Genomic DNA, 8,503 nt, shown 5'->3' on the forward strand with positions numbered 1-8,503 from the left:
ATATATATATATATATATATATATATAAACATACACATATATATATAACATGTTATATATAACATAAGTTTATATCTAAACATAACATGTTATATAAAACATGACATGTTATAACATGTTATATATATGGGGGGGGCCAGGTGCGTTGGCTCACGTTTGTAATTTCAGCACTTTGGCAAACTGAGGCGGGTGGATCACCTGCGGTCAGGAGTTTGAGAGCAGCCTGACCAATATGGTGATACCCTGTCTCTACCAAAAAAAAAAAATTAGCCCGGATTGGTGGTGCACACCTGTAGTCCCATCTATTTGGGAAGATGAGACAAGAGAATTGCTTAAACCCAGGAGGTGGAGGTTGCAGTGAGCGGAGATTGAACCACTGCACTCCAGCCTGGGTGAAAGAGTAAGACTGCATCTCAAAAACTTATATATACACACATACACACACACGCACATATATAAAATATATGTAATATAAATACATATATTAGTGTAATACAATATTTAAAAAATTAAATATCCTCATATAAATATTTCAGTGTTAAGATATTTATGATAGAAAACTTGGAAATATGTCATATTGAGCATCAATAGAACACCATAGAAGATGCTTCATTTAGGTAAACAGACTTGAAAAAAACTACATATTTTTAAATAAAATCTTTACTGATAGAAAAAAATGGTTGAATAGAATAATGTAGTAATAAAATTTATATGTTATATTTAAAAGCAAGTGAATATCAACTGTGCAACTATTTTTATTTTTATTATTCTTTAAGTTCTGGGGTATATGTGCAGAACATGCAGGTTTGTTACATAGGTATATACGTGCCATGGCGATTGGCTGCATCCATCAGGCCAGGGCAGTGGATCACACCTTTAATCTTAACAATTTGGGAGGCCAAGGTGGGTGTATTGCTTGAGCCCACGAGTTTGAAACCAGCCTGGGAAAAATGGTCAAACCCCATCTGTGCAAAAGACACATAAGTTAGCTGGGCATGGTGGTGCATACCTGTAATCCCATATACTCAGAAGACTGAGATGGAAGGATCACATTACCCTGGAAGGTCAAGGCTGCAGTGAGCTGAAATTGCACTACTGCACTTTAGCACAGGCACCAAAGTGAGACCCTGTGAAGAAAGAAAAGAAGAAAAGGAAAGGAAAGGAAGAGAAAGAAAGAAAAAAAGAGAAAGAGAGAGAGAGAGAGACAGAACGAATGAACTTCAAAAGTGTAGCGAGATTTCTTTAAAAGGAAAAAAAAGAACATTTATTTAGGAAGCATCTAAAATGTGCCAGGATTCTATTTCACATTTGTTGTACATATTGTAATCATAAAAAATATGATGATTTCTTTTTGCCCATTCCAGGGTGCTAAGAGCAAAATGATGAATAGATGTGATCCTTTGTTCTCTCCATTTAGAATTTCCTTCTCTTAGACTTTCACATGGCTGGATCTTTCTCATCCTTTAGTTGGCAGCTTAAATATCATACTCAGAGAGGTCTTCTCAGACCACAGATTTCCATTCCTCTCCCATTCTCATCCTAACTACAAACTTCCTTGCTATCTTCTTCTTTTTTTTTTTTCCCAGACATAGTTTTGCTTTTGTTACCCAGGCTGGAGTGCAATGGTGTGATCTCGGCTCACTACAACCTCCGCCTCCTGGGTTCAAGCAATTCTCCTGCCTCAGCCTCCTGAGCAGCTGGGACTACAGGTGCATGCCACCACCATGCCTAGCTAATTTTTGTATTTTTAGTAGAGATCGGGTTTCATCGTGTTGACCAGGATGATCTCGATCTCTAGACCTTGTGATTCACCCGCCTCCGCGTCCCAAAGTGCTGGGATTACAGGTATGAGCCACCGCGCCCGGCTGATATCTTCTAACATTTTCTAATTTCTTTATAGAAAGCATTTATAGTGAGAAGTATTTGCTCTTTCTTTCTTTTTCTGTTCCTACTACTATAGCATAAGATCTCATCTTGTATATTCAGTGTTTCACTGACTAGCACACCTTGTGATCTATAACAAAAATAAATTCTAGGTCAAAACACTTAAAATTTCATCAGAAAGTCTCATGTGCCAAACTGCTATGTTCTTACAGGACATCTTCAGTCATAGTAGCCTGCTGAAATTGAACACACCCCTACCCCAAATTTAAAATCCCCATGCCATTTCCTACTTCCCCATTCTTTTCTTGATGCTACTGCCATTTTATCATCCTTCAGGTTTACAAAAATTTTCCTTGAGTTTTACTAAGTCACTGAATACTGTTGTGATCATTTTTTCTCACATTTGTAAACATATTTTCCAGTTTACAAATGTTTTTACATTTCTCACTACTTTTGTTCATTACACATACCTGAGAGGTATCATTAGTACCATTTTTGTGAACGAGGTCAATGACAATCAAATAAAGAATTTTTCCTAAGGTCCCATACCTCGTAAGTGGCAGAACCAGGACGCTAACAGGTCTTTGGGCTTCTACTTGGGCTAGTAAAACTATGCACCAGCTGCTTCTATTGAAAAGTCAGGCCCCTCCCATTTCTTTCCACAGTCATTTCATAGCATTAGAATTCACCATTATTATTTTATACTTCTGCTATAAGTGTGGCTACCACAAAAGTACTCAGTGTGTTCTCTTTTGGAAAATGACTTCCACTTACTACAACACTAAATTAAATTGTTATTACAGTCCCACATAGTTACTACTCCCCAGGTTTTTTTCTTAACCTAAAATGTTCATTGTAGATCTTTACTGGACAATCAAAATATATAAACATACTAAAATCCCAGCATTATCTTTTCAAGTTCCAATTTCAATAAAAACTACAATTCAAACTGTTTCTAACTCTCCTTATGATTTTGCACATCCAGATATACCACAGAATGATACATCTGGCCACAGCTTAACCTGAAATAATTCTTTAGATTTTAGATAAACTTATTTTCAGAACACAAAGTGATTTTTTGCACATTCTAAACTTTATTTTTCTGGCACTATACACTTGCTTCTTAAATGAATCATGCAAATTACCAGAATTAAACTATGTAGCAGTAATTTACTTAGCACATAATTACTTTATTAATTATGAGCTAAAAACATGAGAAAATAATTCATTATGGGCATATGCAGGAGGTAATTATTTGCATAAATCACTTCTTGTGGGGGGAAAATGAGAATTTAGTTTATAGTAGTATCTTATTTAAGTGGGTTGGCATTGCAAATAGTATGTTGTTTTTATTCTGTTTGTCAAAAAGATAAAGATAAGTGCATAAATTCAGCTCTTACAAAGAAAAGAAAAAAGAAAAAAAAAACGAGTAAATCTTGTGGGCAATAATTGTTGAATGAAAGCCACACATAGATAACTAAAGAGAAAGCTGTAACTAAATATGCTGACAATGAAGACACAGGTGGACTGAAAGACCACTCACTAAAGAAATGAGATCTGTGAGAAAAAAATTAGGTGGGGATATATCATTTTTAAAATGTGAGGATGAAGGGAGAAAAACAAAGAAGCCTAACTAGTCAATTTAATATGAGCTTCAGCCAAGAGAAAAGAAACAACATGATGTACCATAAAGTACATGGAGAAACAGGTATGTAACAGAGCCTTTTGTTCCTTTATAGCCCTAACAATACAGGTTAATACTTACACTACAATTAGTTTTTTAAAAATATTTCTGTGATACAGAGTTTAATTTTATTACTATAAAACATTCAATTAGCTAGTCATGGTCATCTACCACTACCTTAAAGACCGTTATTATTACAGAGAGGGAAAACTAGAACTTTCCATCAACTTTTGACCTAGAGAAAGAATTGGTCACCAGAATTCTAAAGAGTAATGCATGGCTTATAAAAGCATATTTATTAGAGCATGAGTTGGGGCTAAGAAAATGTTTAAGAAATTTTAGTCTAAAATCATAATCTAAGATTCCAGTTGAATTATTACTAGAAAATATAGTGTAACCCTCTTTGCTATTAATGACTATATCTAATTTATTTCCTTTTTTATGGCATAATTTCTCAAAATAACACATCAAAACATATACATCCTTAAACATTAAAAAATAATACAAATGTAAACAATATTTTTAAACTGCAGTATTTAATCAATAGATTCATTATGTATATTACTTATAATATTCCATTATATAAAAATTCATTCATCTATTTATTCAGATTAAATAACTTTTAAGGCTGAATGTGGCAACTCATGCGTGTAACCCCAGGACTTTGAGAGGCTGAGGTGGCATATTACGTGAGTCCAACAGTTAAAGGCCAGCCTGGGCAACAAGGCAAAACCCCATCTCCACAAAAAATGCAAAATTCAGCCAAGCATGGGGATAAAGGCCTACAGTCCCAGCTACTTGGGTGGCTGAGGTGGGAGGATCACCTGAGCCCAGGAAGTGGAGACTGCAGTGAGCCAAGATCCCACCATTGCACTCCAGCCTGGGTGACAGAGTGAAACTCCATCTCGAAAAAGCAACAATTACATGCTTCTTACATGGAAGACTGTATTCCAGGTACTCCGGGATACACAGAAATATGTCTATGACCTCCAGTAGCTCATAGTGTGCAGGGAATTCAAGTGATTATTTAAACAACTAAATATAAAAATTCTGAAATTTTAAATTTCTGACTGTAATATAAAGACTTTGAGTGGATATTTTAAATAAAGTACAATGACAAAATTATGGTGTTAAAGTCTTACCATATTGGTATTAAGAGTCCACTTATATAACTGGTTATTTGCAGTAAAATACATGTTATTCATTAGATGAAGTGTTTTACATATACCCTTTATGGACAACTAATAAAACACACAAAAATCCATTTGTAATACAAAGTTTGGTAACATAAATTTAAATTTCTACATTTCTGCAATTTATATTTTTAAAGCAGATACAATCTGGTTATGTTGCCCTGGCTGTTCTCAAACACCTGGGCTCAAGCAGTCCGCCTGCCTCAAACCCCCAAGTAGCTGCGACTACAGGTGTACACCACCATACTCAGCTTGTTTTCTACAAATTTTAATATTATTTTAGTTTCACTACAGAAGTAGTAATAGAAGAAGAAAAAAAAATCTCTCCTAAAAACTATATGGTACCAAAATAATAAGTGTCCAAAAAAAGCTATATGCTATATGCTGTACAGTTTTGCCAATAAAAAGTACCAGGGAGATTCCAGGATAACTACAAGTAATTTGATTCACTGAAGATTTATACAGGCATAAATATTATGAAAGTAACACTAGTATGATTTAAAAGCCAATATTAATATTTATCCAAATAAACCTTAACAAAATTTTATATTTCCTTTATTGGGGAAAGCATTTTCTAGTGTGATTTTCCTGTCACTATGTATTTTCCAGTTCATTTTCTATCAGTCCCCACCCCATCACAGTACTTAATCAATCCTTTGTTAGTTAACAAGTTTAAACAAATTTTTTAATCAACTAGCCACGTCCATGCTTTTCTCTGACCAAGTTTGTATTACCAACATAAAAGAAGATAGATAAACCACTGCTAAATTTTAAAAGTAAATAATATGCAAAACTTGACTGGGTGAGAAAATTAATTTACAAGAGGCCACTTTACCTTGGTGGTAACAGTCTTGATTCCTCAGCATAGAAACCACTTAAGAAGGTCCTGTTACTTTCCTTTGTCCCAAAACAGTATAGGGAATCACCTGCAACATTTGAAATATGTGAATGCTAAGTGCACAAAAGTTTAATAACAAACGGGTATGTTCTCTTTGAGAAGACTCTTCCCAGAAAGATCAACACATTAACAGTAATAAAAATTCAATTATACCCACTCTATACGTCCTACGTTTTTCAGGTCCACATTAACTAGGAAGCCCTTAAATCCTTCACAGGTAGGGTCGTGTGCGGTCGCTCATGCCTAAAATCCCAGCTGTTTGAGAGGCCAAAGGGAGCAGATCACTTGAGTTCAGGAGCTCAAGACCAGCCTGGCCAACATGGTGAAAGTCTGTCTCCACTAAAAATGCAAACATCAGCCAGGTGTGGTGGCAAAAACCTGTAATTTCAGCTACTAGGGAGGCTATTACGCTTGAACCCTGGAGGCAGAGGTTGTGGTGAGCTGAGATCATGCCACTGCACTCCAGCCTGGGTGATGGAGTGAGACTCCCTCTAAAAAAAAAACCTTCATAGGCACTCAGATATCCAAGAAGAGAGACTGCTGGAAAAACAGAGTTCTGGTAGTTGTATCTCTATTTCCCTAAGTACTATCTAAATATCTTTCTTCCTATAGACTTCCAGATTCCAGATTATGCAGTGCTCCATGGCAGTCTCCAATCTTCAAATCTTCAATCTATGACAGCACAGATTCCTGAAAGGATGGCCTCAAATGACCAGGAGTGACTCTCTACATCCCTGCTCCTGAATAACAAGCTAATTGGAGTCTCCATCAACTGCCCCGAGCATAGACACACCTCCAATTTCCCAACTGAACTTCATGACTGATTGGCCAGTCAATCATGCCCCTGACCCAGCCTACATGAACATTGGAAGACCATCAGTGAATTATGAAAAGAAGGAGAGGCGAGGAGACACCTGCCCTGGGCTACAGATCTATGTTGTTCAGCAATCTCCAGCCCCTAGTACTCAAGAAGCTCTAAGCCACCCCTCTGTAAGTCAGAATGGAAGCACGTGATACCACATTTCTATCTACTGTAGAGACTCTTCCCAGTGTCTCAAAATGTTTTAGCATCTTTCAGTAAAAATTTTCATGTCAGTTATTGATTAAAAAAAAAAAAAGCAGCAATGTGTTTAAAGCTCCCTTGAACCCTCTATTTTAATGTGCCTTTGTAAATTCCCAAGATCTTGTGTTCTTCATCTTTGTAATTTATCTTTATTAAACTTGTCATAAACTCCAATATTCTGATCTCTTACTGAAGAATTCATATTCCTATCCAATAAGGTATTGTTTCTCATCAAACTTGGCCTTCCCCTGCTCATTCCATTCTTAGCCACTGCCATTGGGTTTAACAGCTAATTTCATTCTCATTCTATCCACTGGGTGCACCAGACTCACTCCCCCTTTGTATCATCATCATCATCATCATCATCATCATCATCATCATCTGAGACAGAGTCTTGCTCTGTCACCAGGCTAGAGTGCAATGGCATGATCTTGGCTAACTGCAACCTCCACCTCCCATGTTCAAGCAATTCTCTCGCCTCAGCCTCCCAAGTAGCTGGGACTACAGGCACCTGCCACCATGCCCAGCTAATTTGTTTTGTATTTTTAGTAGACTGATTTTCACCATTTTGCCCAGGATGATCTGGATCTCTTGACCCCATAATCCGCCTGCCTCAGCCTCCCAAAGTGCTGGGATTACAGGTGTGAGCCACGATGGTGTAGCTGTAATCCCAGCTATTCGGGAAGCTGAAGCAGGAGAATTGCTAGAACTCAGGCAGCAGAGGTTGCAGTGAGCCTAGACTGCACCACTGCACTCAAGCCTGGGTGACAGAGCAAGACCCTGTCAATAACAAAAAAACACCCATAAAATAAAAAAAGAATGCTGAGTACTGGGCTTTAAAATGAGTTTAAATCTCATTTCTGCCACTTCCTGTGTCCAAAAAGAAAACTATCCTAATCTATTTGAGTCTCAGGTTCTCTATGTAGAAAAACACTTGATCAGAATGTTTAACACATGTTGAAGTACTGGAGGTTATTTTAATTAGTCCTATGATTCCTTAAAATTCTGAAATTCTGCATGCTTTTGATTGTCTATAGGAGAATTGGGGATACATAGCCAGCAGAATTTGGAAAAATAGTAGAACAAAAGAAATACCAAAAGCAGAGAAGAACACTTTAAAACATCAAGAGAAGGTTATGGAAATGTCATGGAAAAAGAAAAAAAGACTAAAGAAAAGTATTGTGGAAGTAGGCAGAAATACTAGCCTAAAGGGAAAACCAAACTGGGAAGTCAAGTTATTTCTCTCTAAGACTTGTCTAATCTTGGTTTTGTAAAATTTACAATCCTATGGCCAAACCTTTACACTGCCCTAAAGCCTTTGATGGTAAAAATAAGATATTGGTTACCACTGAAATTGTCAAATTTATTAGGACAAACTGTTAGACCAACCTAATTTCTAACAATAACATTAAATGAGAGTTAACTTATAGCTAGATTTGACTGTCTTCATTAATCTGATTTTAACATATATCTTGATCCAATTGCTGCACAGATCTTTATTCATCTCTGCTGAGGAGCAAAAGAAAGATTTGGAAGCCAGGCAGGCTGATGGCTTGACTGTGAATGAGACAGCTACTTTAACTGTGGGGTCATGAGCCAATTAACCAACCTCTCTAAAACCACAGTTGCCTATTTAATAAAGAGTAGGTTATAAGAACACAGATGTAGGCCAGGCGCGGTGGCTCAAGCCTGTAATCCCAGCACTTTGGGAGGCCGAGGCGGGTGGATCATGAGGTCAAGAGATCGAGACCATCTTGGTCAACATGGTGAAACCCCGTCTC

At 36.9% G+C, this 8,503-nt stretch overlaps 1 long non-coding RNA gene across 1 annotated transcript in view; it reads left to right on the forward strand.

Moving 5' to 3' along the window:
• Positions 1-6,911, forward strand: part of LOC108304706 — a 41,578-nt gene extending 34,667 nt beyond the window's left edge. The window contains exon 8 of the long non-coding RNA XR_001825379.2: positions 6,272-6,911. This is a non-coding gene — a long non-coding RNA (uncharacterized LOC108304706). The remainder of the gene's footprint in view (positions 1-6,271) is intronic.
• The last annotated feature ends 1,592 nt before the right edge of the window (positions 6,912-8,503 follow it).

Source organism: Cebus imitator, unplaced genomic scaffold (genome assembly GCF_001604975.1).
Source record: "Cebus imitator isolate Cc_AM_T3 unplaced genomic scaffold, Cebus_imitator-1.0 Scaffold56, whole genome shotgun sequence".
Classification (NCBI taxonomy): domain Eukaryota; kingdom Metazoa; phylum Chordata; class Mammalia; order Primates; family Cebidae; genus Cebus; species Cebus imitator.